We start from the raw sequence: 18,982 nt of genomic DNA, 5'->3' as shown, positions 1-18,982 counted from the left end.
CCGGTAGTCGTTGTAAAGCTAGAAGCCACGGCCACCATCACAGCTGCCTGGCTTTTGCAGGTTTGCATTTAATTCAGGCAGACGGTAATGAAACAATTGAGCCAAGACCTGGTAGGCCATTTTCCTTTATTTCTAGCCTTATATTCTGCCAGTGAGTAAAAAACAAACACATAGGCATCAACACCCACTCACTCATTCAGTGTTCACAAAGCTACTGACACATCCGAGTTTCCTAGAATCAAAGGCCCTCACCAGTCTTATTCACCTCTGTTCTCCATCTTTTTCTCCTACACAAACTGACTTCTCATTCAGCATTCCACCATTTTGGCTACCTCCTTCCTCTACAACCACATGGCCTCTTCTTCTCTACAACAACATGGTCTCTTTCCCCAAAATGGCCTCCTAGCTCCTCCTTTAAAAAATTTTTGGCTCGAAAGTTCTCCCCCAGCACACATTAGGATAACCAAGCCCCTCCTCAAGCATGAAAGCAGTCAGCTGTGTCTCATGAGAGCATCATCATGTGAGCAGTGGCCGTTTTTAACAATAAGAGTGAGCAAAATCAGAAAATACAGATTTTATAACTCATTTGCCCAACAGTCATACTTATGGACTACATGGGCAAACTAGTTTGGTTGCGCGCAGTGGGAGAAGACACTAACATGGTATATGAGTGAGGGAGTGTCCCCTGGGCTTACTTCTGTTCCGTTTGTGTTAGGCTAGGGTGTGTCTCAATTTACACCAAAATTTGGGTTACGTCACTGTTGTAGGAACGGAACTGTGTGGTAACTTGAGGATTCTCTGTAATACTAATTTAAGGGGGACAAGGGGCTCTGTTTTTCTAGATCTAGAATCAAGAATTTGGACTTCCACCCGCATTGGAGAAGTGTGCTGAGAACAGTAGCAATCATGTCTAGTCTTAATTGGGTTTATGTGAACCAAACATTTGTATTATTTTTCAAGTAAATGCACAGGAAACTCTCTGGGGAGTGTGATGAAGGGAACATTTTATACATCTTAGAGCAGAAGGCTGAAGATCAGCTAAGATCAGACACTGGTGATAGAAAGCATCTTGGGAGAAGCATGTGGGTGAGGTGTGGGTTGTCTGATCTGACTGACTATAGGCGGGTGTGGAGTCAAGGTGTCCTGGTCATGGGAAGGGTCTAGCTGTCTAAGCCAGTGGTCCAGGCATCAGTCTCTGGCATTTGCTGGCTTTACAGAATGAACCCCAAGGGCCCCAGAATTGGTGATGCCTGAATTCCTTCCAACCACAGTAAAATGCAGCCCTTTATTCTACAAATATTTACCAGATAAGCCAGAGTCTGAGACAATAACAGCTTGAATCTGACTATTTACTTCTGGCAGTGACTTGCCCTTGGCAGTGGCTGCAGGCCTGTGTGTACCCTGTACCTGGCTGAACACTTCAGTAAATAGACCCTCCCTGCCCCTTGGGTGCTGTCAGTCCCGGAGAACAATCCTTCATCCCCAAAGATTGTGTATACAATATGTGAAAACATTCAGCTAAACCAAACCCAAGACTGAAAATAAACCGCCCAGAATTTAGGAACCAAAGAATAGCCTTCTACTGCTGATGCAGGGAGAGCCCCAGGATATATTAAGTAAAATAAATACATGTAAACTGTGTTACTCTCCTGAGAAAGCAGAGGAAAACAGAAATAGTATTTGAATTTGTTTGTATATACATAAAGAAACTCTGGAAGGATGCATGAGCAACTAGTAACAATGGATAGCTCTGGAAGAGGGGGGACTAAGAATGGGATAAATGAAGGTGGGGGTGGGGAAGACTTCATTACATACTTTTAAATATTTTATTTTTTAAATTATTATACAGTAAAATTGATCCCCTTTGAGACAGACCTTTCAATTTTAACATATGTATAGATTTATGTAATATCACTATAATCAAGATACCAAACAATTCCATTAACCCAAACACTGTCTGTGCTAGCCCTTCAATGTCCCTGCTTCCCACTGAGACAGGATAGTCAGAAGCTAGGAGAATTCCGTGGCGAGTAAAATGGAGAAACTGAGACAGAGAGCTGAACAAACTGGACAAGCAATTTACAGCCAGATACAGACGGTTACCTCCCTAGAGGTAACATTAGGCCTCAGCTGTAATACAGCTGCAGGCCCAGAAAAGCAGCAAAACAGAGGTGGGCAATACCAGGACAGGCTGCAATGACTAACGACCCCCTGTCCTGGGGCTAACTAATCAATAAAGACAACAACCCTGTAAAGCCAGTGGCTGCGGCCACCATCACAGCCTGACCCATGCAGGTTCGCATTTGATTTGGACAGACGGTAGTAAAACAACGGAGCCAAGAACTGATGGGCCATTACCTTTAATCATAGCTTGCACCCGGTTGGTGAGAAATACACAACAGTGAGAAAACACTTCCCTTTCCATTCAGGGCTCCCAAAGCCACTGACTCATCCAAGTTTCCTAGAATCAAAGGTTCTACCTCACCAGCCTTATTCATCTCTGTTCCCCATCTCCTTCTCTCTGCACAAACTCTGCACAAATTGGCTTCTCCTTCAGCACTCCGCCATCTTGGCTGCCTTTCTTCTGCAATGCTGATGGCAGGATCTGAACGAGAGAGCCCCCCCCCCCCATCTGCCTTATTTTATAGTGTAGAAATTAAAGCCTTTAAGCCAGTATACAAACAAGAAAGTCTCTGATACAAAGCCACTTATCTAAGGCATAAATGGATTCCTCATAAGAGTGCACCACCTCACATCATGCAACAGTCAAGGGTGTGGGGAAAAGCTTAGTTTTTAGAAGATTTTAGTATTAAAAGGGTGGGAAAGGCTTAGTCTTAAAACCACGCCTTAGGCTATAAGGACCTTGCCAGTTTACAGCCTGTCTCCCACACCCAATGCAAACAGTAAGTGAGTAAACATATATATCATATTTACAAACTTATTTGATTAACGAACCCAGAAAGAGCACACCTAGAAAACCTGGTGACTATTCTATTGAAATCCTGTCCTAAACTCCCAGTCTTTAAAACCCTCAAAACAAAGGACCCGGCACCCTCTCCCTGCAGGGAGCATGCTGAGCCTTCCCCTCCCGCTCCCCATCTTCTCCCCTCAAGGCATGCATCTCCCAAACTCTGAAGGGTCCCCACAAGACTTGCCACCAGGGAAGCGATGGGCAGTGGCAGCTTGTTAGTCAAATAAGTTTGTAAATATGATATATATGTTTGCTCACTTGTGACTTATATTGGGTGTGCGGGACAGGTTATAAGCAGGCCAGGTTGTTGTAGCCTAAGGTTTGGTTTTAGGACTAAGCTTTTCCCCACACCTTTGACTGATTGTATGATCTGGGTGGTGCACTCTCATGAGGAATCCAATTATGCCTTGGATAAGTGACTTTGTATCGGAGACTTCCTTGTTTGTATATTGGATTAAGGGATTTTCGTTTTCTACACTATAAAGTGGGACAGACCAGGAGCTGGCTCACTCAGTTCCTGCTATCACGATTGCAGGGGCTTCCCTGATCCCTTGCCCTTCATGGGAAAAGCTGGTTTTCTGCTTTTCCCTTGTCTTCTTTTGTGGTTTGCCTGTCTTGGTGAGACACCAATAAATAGGATGGCCCACTATCCTCCGACTCCGCCGTTTCTTTACCATCTGCCCGAATCCAATGGGAACCTGCATGGGCCCAGCAGCTGCTTTGATAGTGACAGCCATGGCTCCTGGCCTTACACAGCTCATCCCAGGATAAGCCCCTGAACCTGTCACCATGGCTCCCATTTTTGCCGACTTCCCAGTGTAGCTGTTTCTTTCCAATTAGGTTTGGGAGAGCCAAAGCAGCCCGCTTAGGCTCTCTCTTGTTGCTTCTTCTGTTCTCGGTCCTTCCTGTCTCATTGCCCCCAGCTTTAATAAACTTACTCTCAAAATCACCTGGACTCATGTTGTGAAATGTTTCCTGCACAAAGAATTCACACACTACCAGTTGTCGCTAGGTAGACCTGAAGGGTCAGGTCCCCTTTCCAGTAACACCACTACCTTTAATTCCTGGCAATGACTTATCTACTCTTATCCTAATAATTTTGTCCTATCAAAAACATCATGTTGCCTGACCCAGATACAGAGGACCTAGGTTCGAAACCCAGAGGTCGCCAGCTTGAGCACGGGCTCATCTGGTTTGAGCAAAGCTCACCAACTTGAGCCCAAGGACGCTGGCTAGAGCAAGGGGTCACTCGATCTGCTGTAGCTCCCCCCCCCCCCATCAAGGCACATATGAGAAAGCACTTAATGAGAAACAAAGGTGCCGTAATGAAGAATTGATGCTTCTCATCTCTTTCCCTTCTGATGTGTCTGTCCCTCTTTCCCTCTCTCTGTCTCTGTCAAAAAACAAAACAAAACAAAAAAACCCATCATGTCAGTGGAATCATGTGGTATGTAAACTTTTTGCAACTGCTTCGCGTGCCCCCTCCCCCACTATACATAAAATCTTTGGGATTCATTCTATTTGTTGCATGGATCAACAGTGCATTCCTTTTTATTTCTGAACACTAGTCCATGGATAGATGCAACACAGATCCCACGACCCACCCCTCATTCAACCACTGAAGGATATTTGGTTTGGGACAATTATAAATAGACCTGCTATAAATATTCATACACAGCTTTTTGTGTGGACATATATTTTCATTTCTCTAGGGTAGATATGCAGGTGCGATTATTGGGTCATAAGTATGTTTCACTCAATGAAAAACTGAAACATTTTTTTAATGGATCTGTACCATTTTGCACTCCTTCCAGAAATGTATGAGTTTTAGTTGCCCCATATCCTCATTGACAATTGGTGCTGTCAGTATATATATTTAAAAACATTCTAACAGGTGGGTGTTGTGGACCGACCATGAGTAATTATTGATTAGAGCTCAAATTAATTGGAATTTAGAGAACCTTTATTAGCTGGCCAGCAACTGCCCGCTGTCACTCCATGCAGGGATTCCAGTGAACAGCCCCGACCTTCGGTGCAAAGCTAGTTTTAAAGCAAAACCCCACATCCTGGTTTACCCGTTTCCTTTGCAAAAACAGTTTAACACAGAGCTTGTACAGTTATTCTGGGGAGCACAGTTTCCTGTCATTCTGTCCTCAGCCAACCAGAAAACCACATTCTCACGCCCTATGCCTACATGCTCAGCTACTTTACTATTGTGCAAAGTTTAAAATTTTCTATTGTATTCAGACCTTATTTGCCCCATCACATTCCCCATTGGTTTTTATACCATGGGTCAAATCTTTTACTTATTTTAACGAGGAGCATGAGGCTGTTGAGTAGGCAGGGGCTTAAAGTTAAGGATATGATTAGTGATCTGCAGATCCTGTAAGTAGGAACATCAGCTTGTAATGTGTAACAGAAAGGGTGATGCCTTTTGTTTATACAGTAGTAGTTAACCAAGGAATGCCTAAAGAAGTGGAACAATAGATTAATGTCCCCCCCAACTTCCTCTCGCTCTCTAAAATCAATAAATAAAAAACAAAACTGTCATAGGACATTTTATGTTATCAATTTCTCCTCTGGTGAGTTTTAGTACTTTGTACCTTTTGAGAAATTATTCCATTTCATCTAAGGTATGGAATGTGTATAACATACATGTACTATTTCATTATTATGCTTTTAAGGTATGAATGGTCTGTAATGATAGCCTTACTTTCATTCCTAATATTTATAATTTGTGTCTTTCCTCTTTCTTTTTGTAAGTGTTGCTAGTGTTTCAACTATTTTTAATTTGGGAAAGTTTGTTTTATGACTTATGACTCAGGATATGGTCTATCTTGGTGAACGTTCTATGTGAGCTTGAAAAAAATGTATATTTTACTGTTATTGAGTGGAATGTTCTACATGTCTCTTAGATTTATTTGGTTGATGTGGTCATTCAGTTTTGTATCCCTGATGGTCTTCTGTTTACTTGTTCTACTGATTACAGAGAGAAGAGTATTGAAATCTCCAAGTATAATTGAAGATTATTTCCCTTTTCATTTCTATCAGTGTTTTTTGCATTTACTTTGCAGTTTTATTGTTTGGTACATACCCGCTTAAGATTGTTATGACTTCTTAAAAAATTGACCCTTTTATCATTATGTAATATCCCTCTTTATCTTTGGTAATTTTCTTTGCCCTAAAATTACCATATAATACTGATACTAATATAGCCACTACAGTTTTCCTTTAAAAAAAATTATACAGTTTTCTTTTTGATTAGTGTTTATATATTGTCATTCCCATTCTATTCCCTTTAACCAACCTATATCATTATCATGAGCTGAGTTTCTTATAGACAACAAATGGTTGGTTCATTATCTTTCATCCTGAAAATATTTGTTTAATTTGTGTGTGTAAATATTTACATTTAATGTAATTATTGATATGTTTAGATTTAGGTGTGCCAATTTTTATTTGTTTTCTGTTTATTCCTTCTGGTTTTTTCTCTTGCTTTTCTAGTTTTTTGTGATAAAATATACATAACATTTATCATCTTATCTATTTTAAGTGTTCAATTCAATGGTATTAATAAATTCATAACATTATGCTACTATTACTACCATTCATTTTCAGAACTCTTTCATCTTATAAAACTGAACATTTATACAAATTAATAAATAACTCCCCATTTCTCTCCGCCCCCCAGACCCTGGCAACTACATTTTTACTTTCTATCTCTGAATAAGACTGCATATAAGTGGAGTCATGTAGTTTTTGTCTTTTTGTGATTGGCTTATTTCTCTTAGCATAATGTTCTCCAGGTTTATCCATATGGTAAAATGTGTCAGAGTTCCCTTTTTTGTAAGACAAATAGTATTCTATTGTATGTATGTATATACCACGTTTTGTTTATCCATTTATTCATTGATGGACACTGGGTTACATCCATGTTTCAGTTATTGTGAATAGTGCTGCTATGAACATGAGTACAAATATCTCTTCAAGACCCTGTTTTTATTTCTCTGAGCTATATACCCAGAAGTGGAATTGCTGGATTATATGGTAATTGTGTTTTTAATTTTTGAGCCCCTGCCGTACAGTTTTTCACAGCAGCTATACATCTTACATTCCCATCCACAGTGCACAGAGATTCCCTTTTCTCTACATCCTCACTAACACTTGTGATTTCCTGTTTTATTTTTATAACAGTAGATATCTTAACAGGTATAAAGTGGTATTTTATTTTAGTTTTGATTTGCATTTCTCTATTGATTAATGATATTGAGCATCTTGCCATGTACTTAGTAGTCATTTGTATATGTTCTTTAGAAAAATGTCCATTCAAATAATTTTCCCATCAGCTTGTTTGTTCTTTTGTTGCTAAGTTTTTGGAGTTATCTGTGTATTCTGGATATTAATCCCTTATCAGATATATTATCTGCAAATATTTTCTTCCACTCAGTGGGTTGTCTTTTTTCTGTTAATAGTGTCTTTGATGCACAATTAAAAAATATTTTTTATGAAGTCTAATTTGTCTTTTTTTTTTTTTTTTTGCTGTTGCTGTGCCTTTGGAGTCACGTCCAAGAAATTATTGCCAAATTCAGTGTCATGAACTCTTTGCACTCTGTTTATTTCTAAGTTTTATGGTGTTAGTTCTTATATTAGGTCTTTGATTCATTTTGAGTTAATTTTTATAAATAGTGTTAGATAAGGGTCCAACTTCATTCTTTTGCTTGTGGATATTCAGTTTTCCCATCATCAGTTGTTGAAGAGTCCTTTTCCCCATTGAAGATTCTTGGCATCTCTGTCAAAAATCATTTGACCATGTATGTGAGGGTTTATTTCTGGGCTCTCAATTCTTTTTCATTGGCCTGTATGTCTGTTTTTTGTGCCAGTACTTGTAGCTTTGTAGTAAGTTTTGAAATAAGGAAGTGTGAGCCCAGCAGCTTTGTTCTTGCTTCAAATTGTTTTGGCTATTCAACATTCCTTCAGATTCCATATGAATATTAAGATGAATATTTCAATTTCTGCAAAAAAAGGCACCGGGGTTTTTATAGGGATTGCATTTAGTCTGTAGATCACTCTGGGTGGTATTGACATCTTAATAATGTTGTCTTTCAATTCATGAACATGGAGTGTGTTTCCATTTATCTATGTCTATAAATTTTTTCAGCAATGTTTTATAGCTTTTATTTACAAGTCTTTCTCCTCCTTGGTTAAGTTAGTTCTTAAGTGTTTTATTTTTTAAAAAAATATTTTATTTATTGATTTTAGAAGGGAGTTAGAGAAAGAGAGAGAGAGAGAGAGAGAGAGAGAGAGAGAGAGAGAAGGAATGAAAAGCATTTGCATGTGTCTTGACTGGGCAAGCCCAGGGTTTCGAACTGGTGATCTCTGCTCCAGATTACTGCTCTATCTACTGCACCACCACAGTTCAGGCAGTATTTCCTTTTTTTGATGTTATTATAAATGGAATTGATTTCTTAACTTCCTTTTCATATTATTCATTGTTAGTGTACAAAAATGCAACCAACTTTTGTGTGTTGACTTTATATCTTGCTTCTTTGCTGAACTAATTTATTAGTTCTAACAATTTCTTTGTGTGTGTAGAATCTTTAGGGTTTTCTATATATAAGATCATGTCATCTGCAAGATTATTTTACTTTTTCTTTTTCAATTTGGATGGTTTTTATTTCTTATTCTTGCCTAATTGCTCTGGCTATAACTTATAGTACTATCTGAATACAATTGGTGAAAGTAGGCATCCCTGTCTTGTTCCTTATCTTTAAAAAAACACCATTTCAGTCTTTCATCATTTCCTATGGGGTTTTCCATATATGGCTTTTATTATGTTGAGGTAATTTTTTTTCTACTCTTACTTTGTTAAGTGTTGTTGTTTTTTTTTAAATCATGAAAGGGTGTTGAATTTTGTCAAATGTGTTTTCTGAATCAACTGAGATGATTATGAGTTTTTCCTTTATTTTATTAATGCGGTGTTTAACCACTGATTGATTTTTATATATTGAACCATCCTTGCATACCAGGAATAAATCCCACTTGATCATAGTGTATAATCCTTTTAATATGTTGCCTAATTCAGTTTGTAACCTCCTCCTTTGTTGTTTGTTTCTGCTTTCTGCCTTCGTTTGGGTCATCTGAATCTTTTTTAACATCCCATTTTAGTTTATCTATTTGATTTTGATTATATCTCTTTATGTGATTGTTTTAGTAGTTACTGTAGGGATTGCAAATAATACACTTAACTTTTTAAAGTCTACTTAGAACTGATATTTTACCATTTCACTTGGAATGTAGAAAATTTAATACCTCATAAGTCCTTTTACTTCCCATTATGCTAGAGTTGCTTTACATCTACATATATTGAGAACACCACCAGAAAATATTCTAATTTTCCCTTTCAGCTTTAAAATACATTTCAAAGAATACAAGAGGAGAAGACTAGTATTTTATATTTACTTAGATATTTACCATTTCTATTTTTTCTTCATTCTTGATATTTCAATTTCCCTTTTGGTATCATTTTTCTTCTATCCAGAGAGCTTTCATTAACAATTATTTTAGAGCTTGTTTGCTGACAACAAATTTTTAGCTTTCCTTCATCTGTGAACGCCTTTATTTTGCCCACATTTCCAAAGAATATTTTTGGTGAATACAGAATTCAGAATTGACACTTTTTTCAGCATCAAAAAATGTTGTGAAAATTCCTTTTGGCCTTTATGGTTTCTTATAAGAAATCTGCAGTCATTTAAATTGTTTCTGTATGAGTAATACATCATTTTTTTATGGCTGTTTTCAAGAACATTTTGTCTTTAGTTTTTAGCAGTTTAAACACAAAGTGTTTGGGTATGGATTTCTTTAGGATTTGCTTGGTTTCTTGGATTTTTAGTTTTATGTCTTTTATCTAATTTAGGAAGTTTCAGCCATTATTTTTTCACATATTTGCAGCACTGTACTCTCTCTTTTCCTTGGGAACTCACATGAATGTTAGATCTCCTGTTAACGTCCCACAGATCTTTGAGGCTTTCTTCATTTTTAACATTTCTTCTGTATAGTGTTCAGATCTGGTCATTTTCATTGATCTGTATTCAAGTTCATTGTTTCATGTTATCTCTATTCTATTATTCAGATAGCAGAGATATTTGCCATTATATTTTTTATTTCCATTTGGTTCTTCTTTATATCTTTATTTTTTTGCTGAGACTCTCTATTTTAACATTCGCTGCAAGAGTATTAGTGATTGCTTATTAGAGCATTTTCATCATAGCTACTTTAAAGTCTTTGTCAGATAATTCCAATAACTGTATAAACTCAGCATTGGTGTCTGTGGCTTGTCTCTTCCCATCCAAGGTGAGCTTTTCCTGATTATTCATATGCTGAGTAATTTTACATTGTATTCTGCGCATTTTGAATACTATGTTTTAAGGCTCTGGATCTTGTTTAAATTATATGGAGAATATTTATGTTTTTGGTTTAACATATATGATCAATCTGGTTAACTTCAAGTGGCAATTTACAATCCATCTTCTATAGGCTACGGTTCCAGTAAAAATTCAGTTCTCAAAATTCTTTGTATTGTTTTATGGCTCTGTCCCAAATATGTACCACCAAGCGGTCACTGTGGGGTTGAAGCAGTGATTTATCTGTTCAGCTCTCAAAGTCTTTTGTATGCTAACAAGAATCAGATTTATACCGTGTAGCTCAAGGGTGAGAGCCCTGGGTTTCATAAACACCTTTACTCATTTCCCCAAGCTCCTCCTCCATAATCTCTCAGATACTTTCCAAATCCCTGAAGCTCTCCTTTTTGGTTCTCTTGCCAGAACTTGGAACTCTAGTTACTCTGTTCTATTGTACTGTGTCACATATTTCCTCAGTTGGCCCCTATATTGGGTGAGCAGAGAGAGGGATAAAAAGGAACAGGGGTTTGTTCCATCCTCCTGCAATTATAGCTCTACCAAAGAGGAAGGTTCCCTTCTCTTAAAGTGTTGGATCTTATGGGTTCTCATGGATTGTCACAGCCATTGCAACTACAAATTATGTGGCGGCTGGGGCACAGAAGAAGGGAGGTAAGAGAAAATAAGATGGAGCACTTCTTTACTCTCTGAAGCATTAGAAGTTCCTTGATCCTTTGCTTGTTGACTAAAAAACAATTTCAACTAGGTGTTTTATCACCAAAAAGGATTTATTTGGGGAAAATAGAAAAAGGTTGCAAAACAATCCATGCAGATATGGCAAGTCATGTGTGCATACCGCAGAGCATGCCAAGGTGAAGAATTATATGTAGAAGGAAAAGGAATTTAAGGGGATGAACAGTTACAAGCATAGAGCTTTACTATTAAAACAGAGTTCTTCCTGTAGGGTTCTTGTCCCAACTTCCATAGACCCATATTTGCTTGAAATCTCAGTCATAATCATTATGAAGCCAAAGCTAGAGCCAGGGCTCTGTCAGCTCAACAGTGCTCACTTCTGGGTTAGTGGATGCTTTGAGTTCAGATCATGAGATACTGATGGGAAAAAATATGTGAACTGACCACAGGTAAGATTCAGCGATATGTATTTTGAATTCTAATGTTCTTCCTTCATCTCTGACAATTTACTTTTCAGACTCTTCAAATCATCCTCCACATATTTAGTTCCAGGATTTATGGCTGTAAGCAGAGGGAGAGAAAAAGTAAAAAGTACTTACTTCATTTCACATGGAACTGGGGCCCAACATGGTTACATTTATATACCATATGAATATAGTACCTATTCAAAATTTGAATCTAATAAATAGTGGAGTAACTTTAAAAAGAAAAAACACTTTATGCACAACTTGTGCATGCTGTTATACCAATAGGCATTGTGAGCACTGAAAGAAGGCGATAGGAGATACCTCTTCTGAGTGGGCAAGAGGTATAAAGGGTCACACCCAACTCTACAGTCCTGAGATAGCTTTGCCTTCCCTTCATGGGTAGAAAGCATTTCCAGCCTCTTAAGCACAGGTGATTAATTTGTAGAGACATTGACTAGGTCTGGGCCTTGGGGTATTCCTAGCCTCAGCCACTTCCAGAGGTTGAAGCTTGCAGAATGTGGACACTGCAGACCTCAGGAGGGGACATGTGTTTTCTTAGTACATGGTAAGGTTGAAGTTCCCCCTGACTCCTGTGGGGAAGTTGTTAATCCAGAGACATAAGGGTCAAGCCAGTGATCACATTTCCTAAGAGGCATCTTCGATAGCAGGGCTGCATGAGGTCACACAGCTCCTTCACTGCAGGAGAGGTGAGAAGTAGCAGAACTGTCCCCAGAGAAGCCGCAATTCAAGAATGAATTGCATTCAAAAATGAGCTGTGCTTCACTGAGCAGAATTAGTCCAGGGAAAAAAAGTAGTATTTAGAGGGCAAGAAGATAAGGTAGGACTGAGGAACTGAGCCCAGAACCCCTAGTCACAACCAGTCAAGACATCTACCCCAAAGTCTTTGACTTGCAAAGGGATCTACCTTTCTCTGCAAGCCAGAGCTGAACAAAGATCTCTAGTGTTGGGTTTCCTGAAGAGTTACTTTGTCATTATTTTAAAAAATATGTCAGAGCACTCTCTGCTGTCTCTTCTTTTTTCTTTTTTTTTAAAATTTAGCAGTTTTGTGTGTGTGCGTGTGTGTTTTAGATTTTATTTATTCATTTTAGAGAGAGGAGACAGAGAGAGAGAAAGGGGGAGGATCAGAAAGCATCAACTCCCATATGTGCCTTGACCAGGCAAGCCTGGGGTTTTGAACCGGCGACCTCAGCATTCCAGGTCGATGCTTTACCCACTGTGCCACCACAGGTCAGGTTCTCTGCTGTCTTTTCTTACTTACTGGCCTCTCTGTGTGGTTCAAGATCAATATCATTAGGGAGTTAAGAACCTGGTTCCCAGAGTCAGGCAGACCTGGGTTCATATTTTAACTGTCACTATCAGTGACTTAGGCAAGTTATTTACATTTCTTAAGCCTTTGTTTCCACACCTCCAAGGTGGAAATCAGAACTGATATATAAGAATTCAGATTGGTAGAATAATATGAGATATTACATGTAAAGCACTTATGTGCTTGATGAATGGTAGTTATCTCTATCAACATCTTCCTTCTCTTCCTCCTCCTCCTCATAATTATCATTATGATTATGATTATGAAGGCAACACTTTCTTCTCTGGCCTACTTAGTGTTGGGAGGGCCTATGTTAGGAACACCACTGATTAAGCACCACCTGCAAATATTTGTTCTAGTTACAAAAGACAGCTCCTCACAACAGCCCTTTCCCTCAGGGTGAGCATGTGTTTACCAGGTGGGCTTTAGCTTCTTTGACCCCATTGGCCTTTTGCACTCCTTTCGAAGCTCAGAGATTGGTATGAAAACCCCACTGAGAAGCCAGTAGCATTTGGGGGTAGGGTAGATGGGAGGAAGAAGTTGGGGCATAACGAGGTCCCAGGAGGCTACAAGTCCTGGATGCTGGCGGCATCACTGAGCCCAAGTCTTTGAGTTTGCTGGGTGTTGGTCTCAGCTGGTCTACTTTTCACCTTGCTCAGGTAGAGGCATGGGGAAATCATGGTTTGGGTAAGCCAAGTAGCTCAGGGGTTAGCATCTGAGGGGCCTCCAGAATCATTAGAAGGTCTTGTCAGGGGTCCCCAAACTTTTTACACAGGGGGCCAATTCACTGTCCCTCAGACCATTGGGGGGCCGCCACATACAGTGCTCCTCTCACTGACCACCAGTGAAAGAAGTGCCCCTTTCTGGAAGTGCGGCGGGAGCTGTATAAATGGTTTCAGGTGGCCACATGCGGCCCGCGGGCCGTAGTTTGGGGATGCCTGGAAAATTTTCATAAAACCATGCTAAACTCAAAAGTTAATTTGGTATTCCCTCAACAAAGGACTGATCTGTTCGCATAACTTTCCTAAATGCAGGCACTAAGATACATAGCACTATTTGACCTTTAGGGAATAATTAGCTTAAAACAGTTATAGCAAGTTTCTTCTTAGGCCTTGTAGTATTAGATAATATAACCATTCTACTCAAAAACATTCTTTACTATCATTACTTCACGTCAGCCAAATGTTGCAGAAACCTGTACAAAAACCTCGTGAATTCTTCCCACACTGCTCTGGCCACCTCGGTTATCAGTGGCCTGTGGTGCAGCTGGAAATCTGTCTCCACCCTCTCTTCTCCTTCAAGTGCCCAGAGACCAAAGACCTGTACACAACAGCTCCAAAAGTCACAGGGGCAGGGTCACCCACACCATGCTCTCCCATTCCCCAATAACCAGACCCTCAGTTTCTTTCATTTTTAAAACAGAATTATTACAAAAGGTAATGCATGTTCACTGTAGAAAATTTAAAATACACAGAAAAGCAAAAAGCAGAAAATACAATTCACAATTTTATCACCCAGAGATAACCACCATTAATACTTTGATGCCATCTACCTATCTTTCTATATACTTTAAAAAATAATAATCTTCTATTTTTGGACACTTAGGTGATCTTGAATGTCTTGCTAAACAAGTTCTTGCTCTATGTTCTGCTAAAGAATTCCTGCTAACATTTTTGCTCACATTGTCTAAGATTACCTTCGGAAAAATGTCATTTCTTTTTCTTTCTTTCTTTCTTTCTTTCTTTCTTTCTTTTTTTATTAAGTAACAGACAGGGAGGCAGAGAGACAGACTCCCACATGCGCCCGGACTGAGATCCACTCAGCAAGCCCCATACCTGGCGATGCTCTGCCCATCTGGTACTCTTGTTCCACTGCTCAGCAACTGAGCTATTTTAATGCCTGAGGCAGGCTATGGAGCCATCCTCAGTGCCCAGGGCCAATTTGTTCCAACCAAACCCTGGTTGTGGGAGAAGAGAGAGATTAAGAGTGAAAAAGGGAGAGGGAGAGGGGTGAAGAAGCAGATGGTCCCTTCTCCTGTGTACCCTGACTGATAATCGAACCCAGGACATCCACACACTGGGCCAATGCTCTACCACTGAGCCAACCAACCAGGGCCAATAAATGTCATTTCAAAGCATGTTATTATTAAGTCAAAGAATTTGCATATTTTTAACACTTTTTATACAAGTTGACCTCCAGAAAAATAGTTTTTTATTTATTCTCTTTTCAGTAATGCATGAGGTCCCAGGCATTATAAGTTTTTTTTAGGTGGTAGCTTAATATATGGAAAATTTGTATTCCTTTGATTATTGGTAAAGTTAAACACGCTTTCCTAGGATTCATGGTCATTTGCATTTCTTCCTTGTGAGTAACCTGTTTATATTTGTTGTTCATTGGGTATTCTTCATTTTTTTCTTGTAGATTTGTAAAAATACATATAACAAGAAGATCAATTTTCTATCGATTATATAAGTTGCAAATATTTTCCTGAGATTGTTATGTGTATTTTAATTTTATACCTTTTTGGGTCCACATTTCGATGCCAGATGCCTCCACAGCTGTATTCCCGGCCTGTAGGATCTCCTACCACTTCTTTCAGTCCCATCTGTAAATCATGCCATTAATAGCTCTGGGTCAATTTTTTTTTCCATATTCAATCCAGGCATTCAACAAACATATGAGGCTCATTGGACATGTGCGGGCACTGGGGACAGGTGCTAAAGTGGATTATTTCCAGTCACAATGCCTCCAGAGATGCTGAGGGGGAAAAAGTTGGTGCGAAACCATGGAGGTGAGAACCAGCATGTATTTAAGGAATACTTCCTGTGTGCAAAGGCATTTTGTCTACTGTCCCCCATACAACTCTCACAACTATTTTTACAGTTTACATTTAATATTATTTTGTATTGGTTTTAGGTTTACAGCGTAGTGGTTAGACAATCATATACTTTATAAAGTGTTCCCTGATATTTCCAATATCCACCTGGCACAAAGCATAGTTATTACAATATTATTGACCATCTTCTCAATGCTGTATCCTTTATATCTCTGTGACTATTCTGTAACTACCAGTTTGTATTTCTTAATGCTTTCACCTCTTTTACTCATCCCAATCCCCCTCCCCTCTGTGTCTGTGAGCCTATTTCAATTTTGTTTGTTATTTATTCTGTCTTTTAGGTTCCACATATTAGTGAAATCATATGATATTTCTCACAACTTTTGAGGTAGGTTTTTGTGATGGTGAATTTTATTTATCATCTTAACTGGGCCACAGGGTGTCCAGATATTTGTTTATACCTTACTCCTGGGTGTGTCTGTGAGAGTGTTTCTGGATGAGATTAATATTTAAAGCTGTAGACCGAGGGAAGCAGATTGCCCTTCCCAGTGTGGTGGGCTTCATATGTTAAAGCAGGGGTCTCCAAACTACGGCCCGCGGGCCACATGCGGCCCCCTGAGGCCATTTATCCGGCCCCCGCCGCACTTCCGGAAGGGGTACCTCTTTCATTGGTGGTCAGTGAGAGACGCAAAGCATGGCATCGCTCACATACAGTACTACTCCCAGTGACGTGGGATGCACGCCTCACGGCTCCGGAAGCACGTCACATCACTTGTTACATCTGGCAGTGACAAATATGGAACCGGACATTGACCATCTCATTAGCCAAAAGCAGGCCCGTAGTTCCCATTGAAATACTGATCAGTTTATTGATTTAAATTTACTTGTTCTTTACTTTAAATATTGTATTTGTTCCTGTTTTGTTTTTTTACTTTAAAATAAGATATGTGCAGTGTGTATAGGGATTTGTTCATAGTTTTTTTTTATAGTCTGGCCCTCTAATGGTCTGAGGGACAGTGAACTGGCCCCCTGTGTAAAAAGTTTGGGGACCCCTGTGTTAAAGGCTTGACTAGAATAAAAGGCTGAGTAAGACAGAATTCTCTCTCTGCCTGGCTGTCTCTGAACCAGGACATGGGTCTCCTCCTGGCTTCAGAGTTGGACTCAGACTGGAACTTACAGCTTTGTCTTTCCTGGTTCTTAGGCCTTTGGGTTTTTTGTTTTGTTTTGTTTTTTGTTTTTGTTTTTGTTTTGTTTTGTTTTGAGAGAAAGGGAGAGAAAGAAAGGGAGAAAGAGAGAGAAGCATCAACTCATTGTTCCATTTAGTTGTGCCATTAATTGCTTTTCATATGTGCCTTTACCGGGGCTTGAACCAGTGACCTCGGGGTTGAGCTGGTGACTCCGGGATTAAACCAGCGACCTCAGCGCTCCAGAGGACACTCCATCCACTGTGCCACCTGTAGGAAAAGCTTTTGGATTTTAATGGGAACTATACCGCTGGCTCTCCTGGGTCTGGACTACTCATCTTCCACAATCACCACAGCCGATTTTTACAGTTAATTAATTTACATTCACATGTAAGTATATTTATTTGTGTAATATATATACACACACACACACTAATATACTAGAAATCATATCTGTAGGCCGCAGATGGACTCCGGCCGGCCCCGACACCCGTGTTTGCTTGGCCACACAGGCTCTGGGCACAGTGTACTGCCACAGGGCTTGGGCCAGGGGGCCAAGTGAGCGAGCCATGCAAATGCAAGCATGGATCGTGACTTTATTTAAAAGTTTGATGTTTTGTATTTTATAGATTTTTTTTGCATTAAATTTTACTTTAAAAATATATTGCATTAAAATATTATTTCTCTTTAGTGTTGAATTTTTTACTTCCTCCTTCTCCCCTTAAATTTCATGCCCAAGTTGTACGTCACTTACCTCACCCTAAAGGGGAGCAACCTCCATCCTTGACAGAGAAGTAGAGGCGGGGACCTGGGGAGGGGTGAGGTTGGTGAGGTGAGCGCACACTGGGGTCAGCACGGGGTTGACCGCGGTTCCCATGGTGATTGTGCAGCTCCAGCAGCAGCTTGGCCTTTCTGTGCCTCCGGGCCTGTCAGCAGCAGGCCTGCTTCTCCCCTCCCAGGAGCAGGGCTGCAAGATGAGCGTGGTGCTCAACGTGCTTGTTCTTGGGGTTCTTTAGAAGACAGATGTTGCACAAAAATGCACACGATTCTGACGGCTGGTGATGATCAGCACTGTACATTACCTCAGTGTACATATCATTTATTTTAATTTTATTTTTTATTTTTTAATACAGAGACAGAGAGAGAGAGTCAGAGAGAGGGATAGACAGGGACAGACAGACAGGAATGGAGAGATGAGAAGCATCAATTATTAGTTTTTCATTGATGCATTGCGACACCTTAGTTGTTCATTGATTGCTTTCTCATATGTGCCTTGACCGCGGGCCTTCAGCAGACCGAGTAACCCCTTGCTCGAGCCAGCGACCTTGAGTCCAAGCTGGTGAGCTTTAGCTCAAACCAGATGAGTCCACGCTCAAGCTGGCGACCTCAGGGTCTCGAACCAGGGTCCTCCGCATTCCTGTCCAATGCTCTATCCACTGCTCCACCGCCTGGTCAGGCTCATTTTGTTTAAAAGGCACACTTCCTTGCCAGCCCAGGTCCCCAGAAGGTAGGGCCAGTCAGGGTAGTGGGAGGAAAAGGCCTCCAAGTTCAGACTGCATCCTCCACCTCAGAACAAGCCTTCTTGGAGAGGTCTGTGCATCTAAGAGGGGGTAGGAGGCCTGACTGGGGAGAGACCACTTTAGCTCTCTGACCTAAGAAACCTGCCTCACGGAGTGGGGACTGCCCAGTTCACACAAGGCATCTGCATTCTCCAACCACATTCTAACCACTCTCCCCTCTGAGACACTCCCACTCCCCTGCCTGGAAGGCAGCCTGACAGTAATCACGATCCCGCCCGCTCTGTCCACTCCAGCAGCCACATGACTGAGGAGAAATGGCAAGAAACTCACTCCTGAAACTGGGCCCAACTGATAGGGCCCAGTTCCTGGAATCATAGCAGAGAGGGTGGGGGCCAGCCTTCCTGGGGCTTGGGCTCCCTCCTGCATGGCAGGGTTTCAAAGTCCATGCAGGCCCAGCTGGGCTGCCTACCTCCCACAGAAGAGGAAGGAAATCCAGGCCCCAGGGCTTTCTCCTCCCTCTTCCCTCCTCCCTCCCCCTCCTCCCTCCTCCCTCCTCCCCCTTCCTCTCCTTTTTCTTCCCTCCTTCCTCC

The sequence above is a fragment of the Saccopteryx bilineata genome, chromosome 3 (genome assembly GCF_036850765.1).
Source record: "Saccopteryx bilineata isolate mSacBil1 chromosome 3, mSacBil1_pri_phased_curated, whole genome shotgun sequence".
In the NCBI taxonomy this organism is placed as follows: Eukaryota; Metazoa; Chordata; class Mammalia; order Chiroptera; family Emballonuridae; genus Saccopteryx; species Saccopteryx bilineata.
Note: the sequence above shows the minus strand (reverse complement) of the source record.